Source organism: Dama dama, chromosome 19 (genome assembly GCF_033118175.1).
Source record: "Dama dama isolate Ldn47 chromosome 19, ASM3311817v1, whole genome shotgun sequence".
Lineage (NCBI taxonomy): Eukaryota > Metazoa > Chordata > Mammalia > Artiodactyla > Cervidae > Dama > Dama dama.
The window spans coordinates 78,900,306-78,914,288 of NC_083699.1; the positions used below are offsets into that span (position 1 = coordinate 78,900,306).

Consider the following 13,983-nt stretch of genomic DNA (forward strand, 5'->3'; position numbering starts at 1 on the left):
TAAATACAAGAAAACGCTTTGAGGATGAATGTACAATATGCAAGAACAAAACTTTGTAGGTGTAGGACAGTTCAAGTTTTTATCCCCTAGCAAATAAAGGAATTTTTTTTTTTCTGCAAGATGTGTTACAACAAAGACAGATGAGTTTTGATAGATTCCAAATCCAAGGTTTTTAATGGTTGATGTCACAATATTTTTCAGGCTAACTTTATCGTTTCCTGATGCCAGAACAAACTGTAACTAGCCCTTCTTATTCTTGATTCTATTCAAGCAGCCTTCCTTCTTGAGAGAACCTTTCTTCCAGCAGCATTTGTTGGAACAAGCCGGCCAGCTTGGCACACAGGCCTGGCACACAGCTGCCACTTCCCTGTACCGTCACTTGCTCCTGCAGGATCATCTGAGAGGGTATCTTGTTTTCCCAGTCCTTTACCTTCTGAACTGATCTGCTTCCTTTTTTGACACGTGCATTGACCTGGAAGTAGGTATGGGCAGTTTTGGCCAGTAATATTTTGAGCTGAAAATTTGAGTTGTGATACTGTCCACCTTTAAATAACTTGGAAAATGAGATTCATCTATAACTTAATCGTCAAAGAAATGAGAAGGCAGAGAACTCTCAGGTTAAAATTAGTTTTGGCTTACTTTATTACTCCTGAGCAGATTTTCCTGGGGAAAAAGTTTGGTTACCATGACATTCATATCTAAATAGTAAACTTAGATTGACCTATATGACCTTGAAAGTTGTTGACCTTGAAACATATCCTATGAAACATATCCTTGAAACATATCCCATGAAACATATCCTTGAAACATATCCTGTGTTGGCCTTGAAAGTCAACAAGGGAGAAAAACAACAACCCATATGTTACTATTAGCTTCTTGGTCAGTTATTCCTAAGCTTCACTTTTAGAACCAGTGATATGTAAATTTATATTTACATGGGAAATAGATATAGTTAACACCAAAGATTTCTAAAAATAGCTTGTGTACTACATTAATTGTGCATTATATAAATAATTTCATGTAGTTTTAAAAATATGCAGTTAATATTATGTGACTCATTGCTTTAAAATACTATGAAATTGAATTTCTGTTCCATAGTCTTAGCGGGGATAAAATCAGTTTTTATTTCTCAGCTGCTCTCATAGCCCCCTATACCTGATAATTGTAAGTATGAATGAACAATTATGAAACCTTTGACATGTAGAACTTACTAATTAGGACAGCATTGCTATTATTTAGTAATAATGTGAAAAATCTACCCAAAGTTTTAGTTATTGGAAAAGCAAACCCTGAGCATGAGGAAACTTTTGGAGCTGATGGGCATCCTTGTCGTCAAGATTGTGGAGATGGTTTTGTGGGCATATCCAGATGTCAACATTTATCAACTTATATACCTTAAATATGTGCAGTGTATCACATGCCAATTATACCTTAATAAGTGTGTATTGGGCTTCCCTGGTAACTCAGCTGGTAAAGAATTCACCTGCAATGCAGGAGACCCCAGTTCTATTCCTGGGTCAGGAAGATCCCCTGGGGAAGGGATAGGCTACCCCACTCCAGTATTCTTGGACTTCCTCCGTGGCTCAGATGGTAAATAATCTGCCTGAAATGAGGGAGACCTGGGTTTGATCTCTGGGTTTGGAAGATCCCCTGGAGGAGGGCATGGCAACCAACTCCAGTATTCTTGCCTGGAGAATCCCTGTGGACAGAGGAGCCTGGCAGGCTTCAGTCCATGGGTCACAGAGAGTCAGACATGACTGAGCGACTGAGCACAAAGCACAGGTGTGTTTAGAAAATACAAACCTTGTGAAAAGACAGCCCTCAGAACGGGAGAAAATAACAGCAAGCAAAGCAACTGGCAAAGGGTTAGTCTCAAAAGTACACAAGCAGCGCATGCAGCTCAATTCCAGAAAAATGAATGACCCAAGCAAAAAGTGGGCCAAAGAACTAAACAGACATTTCTCCAAAGAAGAAGTACAGGTGGCAAACAAACACATGAAAAGATGCTTAGCATCACTCGTTATCAGAGAAAGGCAAGTCAAAACCACGATGACGTACCATCTCACGCCGGTCAGGATGGCTGCTATCAAAAAGTCTACAAACAATAAATGCTGGAGAGGGTGTGGAGAAAAGGGAACCCTCTTACACTGTTGGTGGGAATGCAAACTAGTACAGCTGCTATGGAGAACAATGTGGAGATTCCTTAAGAAACTGGAAATAGAACTGCCATATGACCCAGCAATCCCACTGCTGGGGATACATACTGAGGAAACAAGAGTTGAAAGAGACACGTGAACCCCAATGTTCATCGCAGCACTGTTTACAATAGCCAGGACATGGAAGCAACCCAGATGTCCATCGGCAGACAAATGGATAAGAAAGCTGTGGTACATATACACCATGGAGTATTACTCAGCTATTAAAAAGAATGCATTTGAGTCCGTTCTAATGAGGTGGATGAAACTGGAGCCTATTATACATAATGAAGTAAGTCAGAAATAAAAACACCAATACAGTATATTAATGCATATATATGGAATTTAGAAAGAGGAGAACGATGACCCTATATGCGAGATAGCAAAAGAGACTCAGATGTAAAGAACAGACTTTTGGACTCTGGGAGAAGGCGAGGGTGGGATGATTTGAATATACATTGAAACATGTATATTACCACATGTGAAATAGATCACCAGTCCAGGTTCGATGCATGAGACAGAGTGATCAGGGCTGGTGCACTGGGACGACCCTGAGGGATGGGATGGGGAGGGAGGTGGGAGAGGGGTTCAGGATGGGGGACATATGTATACCCATGGCTGATTCATGTCAACGTATGGCAAAAACCACTACAATATTGTTAAGTAATTCACCTCCAATTAAAATAAATTAATTTTAAAAAATGCAAACCCTGGACCATGGTACATGGAAGCTCTGAAGTTGTTAAGCTGGTTTATTTTGCAGTTGCTAGTGATAATCATTGTGAAATTTGATAGCTTAAGCTTAATGCTGCTTTCTTAATCTTTGAGTTCAGACCAATCAATCTTGTTTTTAGATCAGAGAAGAATTAAAGGCTTTGTTTTTCAGGACCTTTATAGAGCAAGTGAGGAAGGAAGGTTAAATACGTATGTTCTAAGTTTCCAAATTTCTAATAGAAAATTTGGAATATTGAAGCTTTGATTAGAATGTGTCTGGGTGTCAGTTTCCTCAAATTCCTACATGTAGTTGGCACTCAGCGTTTTAGTTTGAATGATATTTCCACTTCCCTATTAGTTCGAGTTTGGAGAAATCTCTAGAAACCTAATCACGTAGCTATACCTGCCTTCCCTCAGGAGAGATTTGAGGAAAGTTGTAGCCTGGCAGCCCTTCATTTCCTCTCTCCTTCATCTTCCTTCTCATGGGCCTCACACAAGTGCAGATATTGTGGGTTTGGAGGCAAGATCAGACAATGCAGTTTTTACAGTAATGGATTTGCTATTTGTTGATCAGCTGCTTTTATTTCATGTGCTCTTTGAAAGACATTTTAGTACAATGATTATTGAGCTTTAACTATTAATAATTTCCATTATTTTCAGAATTGTTTTAGAAATGAAAATTATAAGAAGGTTCAATGACAGATGTTATGTGCAAGGCAGTTTAACATTGCTTAGGAATGGGTGTTTGATATGGATGGGTCTCAACACATACCTGAAGTAAGCCTTACTCTCTTTTAGAAAGGTTGAATTTTGAACTCAGAAGGGCTAAGATGTATTCAACAGGTTTTGAAAACCAACAGCAGTAGATAATTTCCTCCAGGTAAAGCTTATTTTAGCATTATTTTGCTCTCTGCACAATGATAAAAACTTCGTGTGTGTGTCTTTGTATATATGTACATAAACACAAAAACTGTGAATATGTATATATGTGTGTGTGCATATATAATACACATAAACACACAAGTATGTATGTGTGTGTGTGTATTCACACATGTACATTCTTGATTTCGTTGTTTTTCAGTTCAGTGCTAGTTTCAGCAGCAGAGGTTGTACTCAGCTGATAACAAATATCCTGGTCTGATGGATGAAGTGATCAGGGCTCAGTGTTTCATATATTGGAGAGACACTAGAGTGCCCTGTGGGGAACTTCCACTTTATACTAATTCAAAAGGCGTTAATATGGTCCCCTGATTGAAAAGCACCTGCTGGGGTCCCTGATTCCCCTGCCACCGCTGCGTGGGGTGAGGTGGGGTGTCCCTTCGGCAGCTGCCTCTGACTCATCTCATGCCATTAGCGAGACTCTCTCCAGGATTCCTTGGAAACTGTGTGCCTGCCTGAATAATTTATTCCCTAGAGATCAATTATTCATAACTCATTATTACAACTGATATAAAACCTAAAGGTGGAGTCATTCTGCCCCTCATGAATATCCAACAGATCATCAGGAGATTGCAGTAGAGTTTTGAGTCCTCATGGTCCCCACTGCCTGCTTGTTTGAAGGGATCCCAGAGAGAACAGCCTTCTGGAATGGAACCAGAGAGGATGAAAGCAGCAGCAGATGACTCCCTGCTGGTCATGCTGCACTGCTTCATCTCTTCATGCTGTTTGTCCTTTTAATTCTGGCCTTATTTACACCTAGAAATAAAATTTCAGTTTGGGAGAATTTAGGAGACATTTATAGCACTGTTGGTTTATTAAACTACTCCTGGGAGGCAAACAATGATACAAAACTTGTCCTTAGAATATCTTCTCTGGGACAAAATGCACTAGGTGCGAATAGTACCTTTTATTGACATTAGTCATGCTGCATTTGCTTGTTCCATCAGTTATATCTGAGTTGTATTTTATTTATTTTTTAGCCCATATCTTTCATATAAAGAAATGCTATATTTTTTCACATATAATATATAAAAAGCATTCTAATAAAAGTGTGAAGTATAACCAAAAGAAGCCTAATTATTTTTTTATATTAAGGAAATAGGAAATTGTTTGACTTAAGCCAGACTGATTATTTTAAAAAATAATCACCGATCTTTTAAATATGTGTAGAAAATAGTTGGAGAGTTTGAAGTTCAGTTACTTTGGCCGTGAAGTAGAGTTTTGCCTTTGGGGTTTGGCTGCCGCTGGGTTCACTAGAGTTGAAGAATGGGCAGAAGTCTGTGAGCTTCGCACTCTGGGAGCCATCTCAGTGTGGTGGCCCTTTCTTAATTACCAGAGATAGATTGGTATTGATTTTGAGCATAAGAGTTCTAAGATGCTGGGGATAATCTTTCCCCGATTAAAAACCCCAGCCTATAGATAAAAACCCCAAACTGTTGAGAAAGCATTTTTTTAGTAGCATTCTCAGATTTTTTGTGTGCTGGTGTTGGTTCTCCAAATGAAATGAAGGCTAAATACTTAAGCAAGATTTAAATGGCCTGAACTCATACTTTTCATGCTGAACTATACATATGATGTCCCAGATGACCCATGAAGCAGGACTTTAAATGGATTTCATTTTACAATTGTGAAAATATATATGTGTAATTTAAAAAAAAATTTAGGGCAAATATGACTATGTCATGGAGTAGAATAAAATTTGCATAATTTTGAAATTTTAATATAATTTAAATAGATTATACATTTATATGGCTCAAAAAATATAAAAAGCTGTGCTGTGAAAAGTCTCCTCTCATCCTTGTCCCCCTTTTTCTGAGTTCCCATTCTCTTCCCCAAGATATAATGGGTTCGCTTCCTGTGGATCCTTCCAGAGATGCTTTATGCACCTATAGGCAACTCTGGAATACAGATTCTTATTTTTGTCCCTTTCTGATAAAAACTAGCATATTATACACTTCTGTTTCATGCTTTTTTTTCATATGCCAAGATATCTGGGAGAGCTTTGCATATCAGTATATAGAGAATAGATATAATCACTGATTCAGTGGACACAAACTTGGGCAAACTGCAGGAGATAGTGAGGGACAGAGAACCTGGTGTGTTGCAGTCCATGGGGTCATGAAAAGTTGAACACAACTTGACTAAACAACAACAATGACATCTAGAGAATGTTTCCATTCTTTAACAGCTATATAGTTATTACATTCCACTGTATGACTGCAATATAATTTAGCTACTTTCCTGTTGCTATACATTTGGCTTGTTCTTAATCTTTTGGTATTAAAAACACTGCTGCAGTGAATAACCCTGAACATTTATCTTTTCACAAACACGTCGGTTTCTTACATGAATTTTTAAAGTAAAGCATGAGATTTCAGACATGTTCTGCTTTTGGCAGTTCTGTTCCAGGGTATAAGTTTTTCCTTCTTTGCTACTAGAGGTATTTTGCTGGAAAAGTTTGAGAAGCACTGCTGGAAACTTCTTATAGAGGTCTCATGGTAAGATGATTTTTTCACTTTTTGAAATAACTTGGCTGTGACGTGATAGTGACAACAATATTACTTTGCCACCCTGTGTGTCTCGGAGGTGATGTAAGAAAGGGTGTAAATCTGGTGGCAAGTCATTTATAAACGAAAATCATGTTGTGAAATTGTCTAGTTTGTGGGGTAGGGAAGCATTCGATACCATGAAACATTTACAGCTGTGATTTTTGGGACTAGCTCGGTGCCCTCTGACCTTAAGCCTTTAGATGTTCTGTGTAAAAAGTGGTTGCATGATTAAATGAGTTTGGAAAATGTTGGACTCCACAGAGTTAAGACAGGAACTCTTCAGAGCCTGAAATCTGCTGGCTACATTGTGACCCTTCCAGAGCTTTTACTGAGTGTCCAGCCGCTGAACTCCCTTCTCCAGCCCCTGTGACTAGCACTGGTGTTCTGAGGAGCCAGCTCAGGAGTTACTACCCATGTTGAACACTGTGGTACCAAGTGGAAGTTGTTGGTCACAAGGATATGTGGTATCTAAGTTCACAAGAGATTCAGTAAGAGGAATAGGAATGAAAGTCACTGTTTTAATGATGCTGTTTCATGACTCTGACTGTCATGACCAGCAGGTGGTGGTAAAGTGACATGCAGACCAGCTACTGTGGGCCAGCATCTCTGCCTGTGGGGTTAACTCAAGTCCTCATGCCATCTTCTCTTGGTTATAGTCTACCCGTATTTTAACTTCACTGGTTAAATGAATAAAAGGCTAAAAATAGATCATTAATGTCCCTAGGAAAGCAAAAGTAAGCTGAAAAAAAAAAAAAAAACCTTTATATCTTCACAGACTATTTTAACTGACATGAAATAGGTTTGTTTTTTCTTGCCATCCTGTTTTAGATGGACATTTCCTAGTTTCAGTCTATATTGAAAGAAAAAGCCATAATTGACTAAACTTCACTCTACACTGTCCTTGAGCATGGCCAAGAGCAGCTTCATCTAACAAGCATCCAGCTGGTGGCTATGGCCACTGTCCCCAGAAGCTTGCATTGGAAATCCTGAAAATAGGATTTGAATGCAGATAGCTCTATCAGAAGGGCCATGGGGTGGGAGGGATCAGGGTCTCTTAAAGGGTGAGAGTGCTCTGGGCCACTTCTATTCTTTGAGACCTTGTAAAGCAGGGTAGAAAAAATGGGGTATATTTTTAGTTTAAACACAACAAAATTCAAAATGCAAAAAGTGTGATGCAGTGTGACTGTATTGCTCACAAGATAATTATAGAATTACTATAAATTATAATTCCTAGTGTGTTATAGCTGGAGTGGCCCAGAAATGGGAAATATATTTAAAGTTGGGTAGGGACATAGCTCAGAGCTGCCAGTGTCTATGTGTGACAGAGGGTGCAATTGGGCTTAGATCTCTGGTCAAGAGACAATGTTCAAAGCCCTTGAGGAATCTGCAGCCCTGAGCAGAAGGACATTTCAGTCATTTTGGTGAGAAGCACTGATTCAGATGATAAACCCAGAGGAGCTGCAGGGAGGAGAGACTTCCAGGGAAGGGCACCGGTCACCTGGTGGGTGTGGCATTGCTGGGATGGCCTAGGGAGTGGTTATAGCTTAGGTTGATGGGTGTCTCCTGACGCATAGGACCAGTTTGATGACCCTCCAGAAGTGCAGCTGGGCAGCCTTTCCTCCTGTCCCTCCCTCCTCCTCACTCCAAGGCTGAGCAGGCTTTTCCTCTCTTGATGTAGCAGAGTAGGGCTGATGTCTTCATTAACTAGCTAGACCATGTCCCACCCCAGGGACAGGAGGGCTACAATGCCTCACTGTTCCTGGGTGAGGAGCAGGGTCACTGTCTTGAGGATCAATCTGTCTGAGTCCCACAGGGAAAAATAAAGAGACCCAGTTTACATCAGCTGAATGCTTGATGCCACAGAGTCATTCAGTCAGTGGCAATTAGGAAGCGGTGTGTACCTTAAGTAGCCCACAGTGTGAGTGGGGGCGTTGCTCAGTATCAGGTGCTGCTCTCGGCCTGGGATACAGCGGTGAGCACAGCAAAGTCAGCTCTCAGTGCGGGCTGGGGAGCATTCTGGTGGAGCTGAGGAGAGAGAGAGAGAGAGAGACGATGAATAAGTCAGGTCGTGTAATGCGCTGAAATGTGATTAAGTGCTATGGAAAGAATAACATGTAGAAAGACGATGGGAGTGCTGGGTGTGTGTCTGTCTGATCTGTGCTTGTCCATGGTTCATATTATGTTTGGTATTAGAACGGTAATCAATAGTGACAAAAACAGCTGAGATAAAAGACCATCAGAGGGCATTTTGGAGCAAAACCTGTCACTAAAGCTCTTGTTTTCCTAACAGCAGAGGGATACAACATTTTCTAATGTGTGTTAATCAGTTCCTTTTTTCTGGAGGTGGGAACCAGGTTACAGGGGAAAAAAGATGACTGTGGGCTGGGAAGATGGCCCTTGAGTTCTCCTCTGAAGGGTTTTAACCTCATTTCACTGCCTTGAGGTTCAGTGGAGACTTCTATGAAGTCTCTGGCTAGTTCACACTGTCCCTACCTCATTGCGTGTCGTTCTCTGCTAGAGAGATTTTACACCAGGACGAATGATGCTGTGGTGTTGGGTTGAACAAGATCTCAAAGGGGATAGCTCCCCGCTGTTAGGAACCAAGTGTTTTTAGAGGGGCATTCAGTTTCACGTAGTGCCTCCATCAGCAGCCAGCTGCATATTGTTTGTTTTCTCATGATCAGGGTCGGTGATGGGGGCCCTCAGGAAGTCCTCCATGTGGGGCCTGAAAGCCTCCAGACACCTTCCTTAATGATTTCTCTCAGGGAGCACGTGAGTCTAACGCTCAATGAGTACTTTGTTATTTTTAATTGTCACTCCGAGATTCCATTCTGAAAGAGAGTCCATTCTGAAAGATGGACTTGCACTGCAGTGAGAAAAACGTGCAGCATTTGACGGGGTCTCTGAGCAGAGCCCTCGTCGTGGGAAAGCAGGCCAGCATGCTGGCTATGGTGCTGGGCTTGCCACTGCGCTTCCAGATGTGGGCCTGCTCTCTGCCTTGAAAAAGGATAGCCCAGCAGAGCCAGTGCCTTCCACGGGTGGGCGCCTCCTCCTGTCCTCGGCTCCCAGTCTCAGAGAAAGCCAAACCAGCTCTGAGTCAGGGCTCTTTAGACACTGAAGAATCTCCTCTTCAGGCTGAGGGTTGAAAGCTGCTGATGACAAGCTGACAAGCTGGATATTGCTTGTCATTGTAGTCTGTATAAATGAAACACATGGACTCATCTCCACCTCCTTGTGTCCGGAAGCCTCCATCACAGTTCCCTTTCTGTAGCCATGGTCACTGTGGAGAGGTGATGGGCGTAGCGCTAGGGGGTGCTAGAGAGCTGAGAATAAACATAAGATGTCCTGTATCATAACTTGAGTATTTAACTTTGAAATACTTCAAAATTTCACTTTGAAAGCAATTTCACTTTGAAAACAAACTCTGAAGAAAAAAAAAAGAAAACAAACTCTGTAATTGATTAAGGATGAAGTATTTTATTTTCTTTTGTTTTAACTTTCTATGATTATAAAAGTCATCGAAGTTGATCCTGAAAAATCCCAGAAATTTGTCTTTTTATATTGTTTCCATTCATTATAGTATAACTCTTTCATTTGAAAAAACAAAGTACTTCAACAGTATCATTTCATGTAAGTTTTCAGTAATTCAGTGAGGATGTTTCAAGTAAAAACTTTTAAAAAAAATTCTGGGTATACTACAAGGTATTACTGATCTCTAGTTCAGGAGAACCCATAATACTAAAAATACATTCTCAGATTATTTTAAGGAGAAGCATTATTATTCTTGGGTCTCATGAAAATAGAGTTTAGTTCATTGAAACTACTATGAATTGCATCAGTTTTATTTCAGGGTATTTTTTCTGAAGGTGGAGATACAAATAAAGAGGAAATTTTATTATATATGTCAATTTTGCTTTTTACCTGTATTCTTGAAGAGCTAGGGTATAGCTTTTCTAACTTAATAGTCATATTTCCCTGACATAATTTAGAATTTTAGAGGTGCAACCCACAAGAAATAAAACCTAATTGTAAAATGTAATAAAAATCCTGTCAGAGAGTCTCGTCCTTCATGGGAGCTCTGTCAATGTACTTAATCCTTCTATATAGTTCCTTTAGGAACTGAACCAAATTAAGATCTCTCCACAATGTGTGAGGTATATGTATTTAACGGCATCTGAATCAGAGTTTGCACATAGTCGATTCCTGTTTGACCTTTTCTACTGACTTTAGAAAGTCAGTTTTTAAGTGAGCCCACTGGTGGTAGCGTTGCTCTGAGTACCTGATTTGCGTGGGCAGATAAAGACATTTCAGTTTCTGTAAAGGTTTCTATGGCCTCCTGACTTCCTCACCTGTGACCGTGGTCTCACAGCCCTTCCATGTTAAGAACATTTACAGCAGCGATAGACACATAGATAGCTGACTGATTTGAGCCCTGCCTCACTTTATCAAACATGTAAAAGCAAAATTAATCCAGTGACCAAGAACAAGTTTGGTCCATTTAACATGAGTCAATTATAAACAGCTTTTATGTTTGAATATGATAGGTGGGACTGGCTATAAACTTTTTGGGGTACAGTAAAAAATGAAAATGCAGAGCCCCTTGTTAAAAATTATTAAGAATTTTAAGCTTGTAATAACAGAGCATTAAATCGAGTGTGGGTCCCTTCCAGTCGTCAGGTCGTCTGTACCTGCATAGGCCCCGTGCCCAGGAAGCCAGCAAGCAATGGAGATTGCTGTGGACGAGGGGGGCCAGCAAATAGAGTCTCCCCCATATGACAGACCTATGGCAAAGTTCAGTAGCTTCAAAATAGTTGCTATTTTAGTTTCAGGGGTCTAAAAATAATTAGCAAGGATGAAGTAATCTTGTTTGAACAGATCTTTATAACCTCACATGAAATCTTAACATAAAGGCCTGGGAGGCCATGTTTAACAAGAGGAAATATGCTTTGTTTTGTCCTTTGTCAATGGACTTTCATTGCTTTCCTCGTTGAGGCAGTTTGTCTAGCCTTCTGATGATTAACTGAGTTGAACTTTATCTGTACCATGTTCCCTGGGGTGAAGGACGATAGATTAATCATAGGTGGTGTTTCACATTCACTCCATTTACTTTCCTCATTTTCCCTGTTACCTGAGAGCAAATTGCCCTAACTTTGCTCCTTCACCTGTTATGCAGTTTTATATTTCTAGAGTCTAAAGGAAATCTCCATTTGAATATCTAGGCACTGTCTGAAATTTAGCAAATCAAGTGGAAAGTATCCTTCTTTTCTGGTAGTTATCACTCCTGATTCTGAATAATGCTAAATAGTATCACATGCGACTGCCTTCTCTGCCCACCACATATTCAGTTACCTGCCAGTTCTTCCTTAAGAATCTTTCAAATTTACCTTTATTCTCCACTGTGATCTCATTATAAGCCTTTGTGATTTTTACATCTGTAGTCGCTTCCTGGCTGGTGGGCGACCACTTTTGCTTCAAGCTCAAAGGTAACTGTTTTTCAAAATACTATTTTTGTAATGTCATTCTCTTGCTAAAGATCTTATGGCTCTTGAATCCCTTCTGTCAGGAAAAATGCAGATTAAGCCTCATGTTCAAGACATTCTGTCAGCTGGACCCTCTCTCTCTCTATCTGAACTGTATCAGTAATTATTCCCCAACATGAACAGTTCACTTCCCCTCCCCATGCTCCTAGGAGAGAGAGTGTGCAAAAACATTTTAGCCTTTAAGCTGGAAAGTTTTTCTGGTTCATATTGCAAGGTTAAAAATGTCCTTTTTGGTGACCAGAGAGCCCCAAGACCAATGGCAAGCTGCCAAGTACCATCTACTCTTTGGTTATATGGTGATGTACAGACTACCCCATAGCACTGCAGGTATACTGCTACACACATGTCCTGTCACCTTGAATTCTGTTCTGTAGTTATGGAGAATCTTGTAATTGTTTCCCTAGCAACAGTTTTTGTACACTGCAGCTCTTTGCCTAAAATCTAAGCTCCTAGGACTTCCCTGGTGGTCTGGTGGTTAATAATCCACCTGTCAATGCAGGGAACAGGGGTTCAACCCCTGGTCTGGGAAGATTTCAAATTCTTCAGGGCAACTAAGTGCGTGCTTCACAATTACTGAGCCCACGCTCTAGAGCCCACAAGCCAAAACTACCGAAGCCCACGAGCCTAGACTCTGACCCCATGCTCTGCAATAAGAGAAGCCGCTGCTTGCTGCAACTAGAGAAAGCCCACAGAGCAGTGAAGACCCAGCACAGCCAAAAATAAATAAAATTTAAAAAAAAAATCTAAGTTCCTAGAAGACATGAATGGAGCCTTTGAGGTTTTTCTTTTTCATTTTGCTTTTTGCATGGCCCATGGCACCCAGTGAGAACCCCATGAATGGTATGAAAAGGCAAAATGACATGACACTGAAAGGTGAAGCCCGCAGGTCGATAGGTGCCCAATACGCTACTGGAGAAGAGCAGAGAAATAGCTCCAGAAGGAATGAAGAGGCTGAGCCGAAGTGGAAACAAATCCCAGCTGTGGATGTGTCCAGTGGTCAAAGTAAAGCCCAGTGCTGTAGAGAACAATATTGCACAGGAACCTGGAGTGTTAGGTCCATGAATCAAGGTAAATTGGAAGTGGTCAAACAGGAGATGGCAAGAGTGAACATTAACATTTTAGGAATCACTGAACTAAAATGGACTGGAATGGGCGAATTTAATTCAGATGACCATTAGATCTACTACTGTGGGCAAGAATCCTTTAGAAGAAATGGAGTAGCCATCATAGTCAACAAAAGGTTCAAAAATTCAGTACTTGGGTGCAATCTCAAAAATGACAGAATGATCTTTGTTCGTTTCCAAGGCAAACTGTTCACAGTAATCCAAGATGCGGCCCAACCACTAACGCCGAGAAGATGAAGTTGAATGGCTCTATGAAGACCTACAAGACCTTCTAGAACTAACACCAATAAAAGATGTCCTTTTCATCATAGGGAATTGGAATGCAAAAGTAGGAAGTCAAGAAATACCTGGACTAACAGGCAAGTTTGGCCTTAGAGTGCTAAATGAAGTGGGGCAAAGGCTAACAGAGTTTTGCCGAGAGAATGCACTGGTCATAGCAAACACCCTCTTCCAACAACACAAGAGATGACTCTACACATGGACATCACCAGATGGTCCATACCAAAATCAGATTGATTGTATTCTTTGCAGCTGAAGATGGAGAAGCTCTATGCAGTCAACAAAAGAAAGACCAGGAGCTGACTGGCTCAGATCATGAACTCCTTGTTGCCTAATTCAGACTTAAATTGAAGAAAGTAGGGAAAACTACTAGGTCATTCAGGTATGACCTAAATCAAATCCCTTACGATTATACAGTGGAAGTGACAAATAGATTCAAGGGATTAGATCTGATAGACATAGTGCCTGAAGAACTATGGACAGAGATTTGTGACATTGTACAGGAGGCGGTGATCAAAACCACCCCCAAAAAGAAATGCAAAAGAGCAAAATGGCTGTCTGAGGAGGCCTTACCAATAGCTGAGAAGAGAAGAGAATGAAAGGCAAAGGAGAAAAGGAAAGATATACCCATATGAATGCAGAG

General features: G+C 40.6%; 1 protein-coding gene across 6 annotated transcripts in view; it reads left to right on the forward strand.

The window, feature by feature from the left end:
* Positions 1-13,983, forward strand: part of NEK11 (NIMA related kinase 11) — a 279,485-nt gene that overhangs the window by 19,692 nt on the left and 245,810 nt on the right. The window lies entirely within an intron of this gene.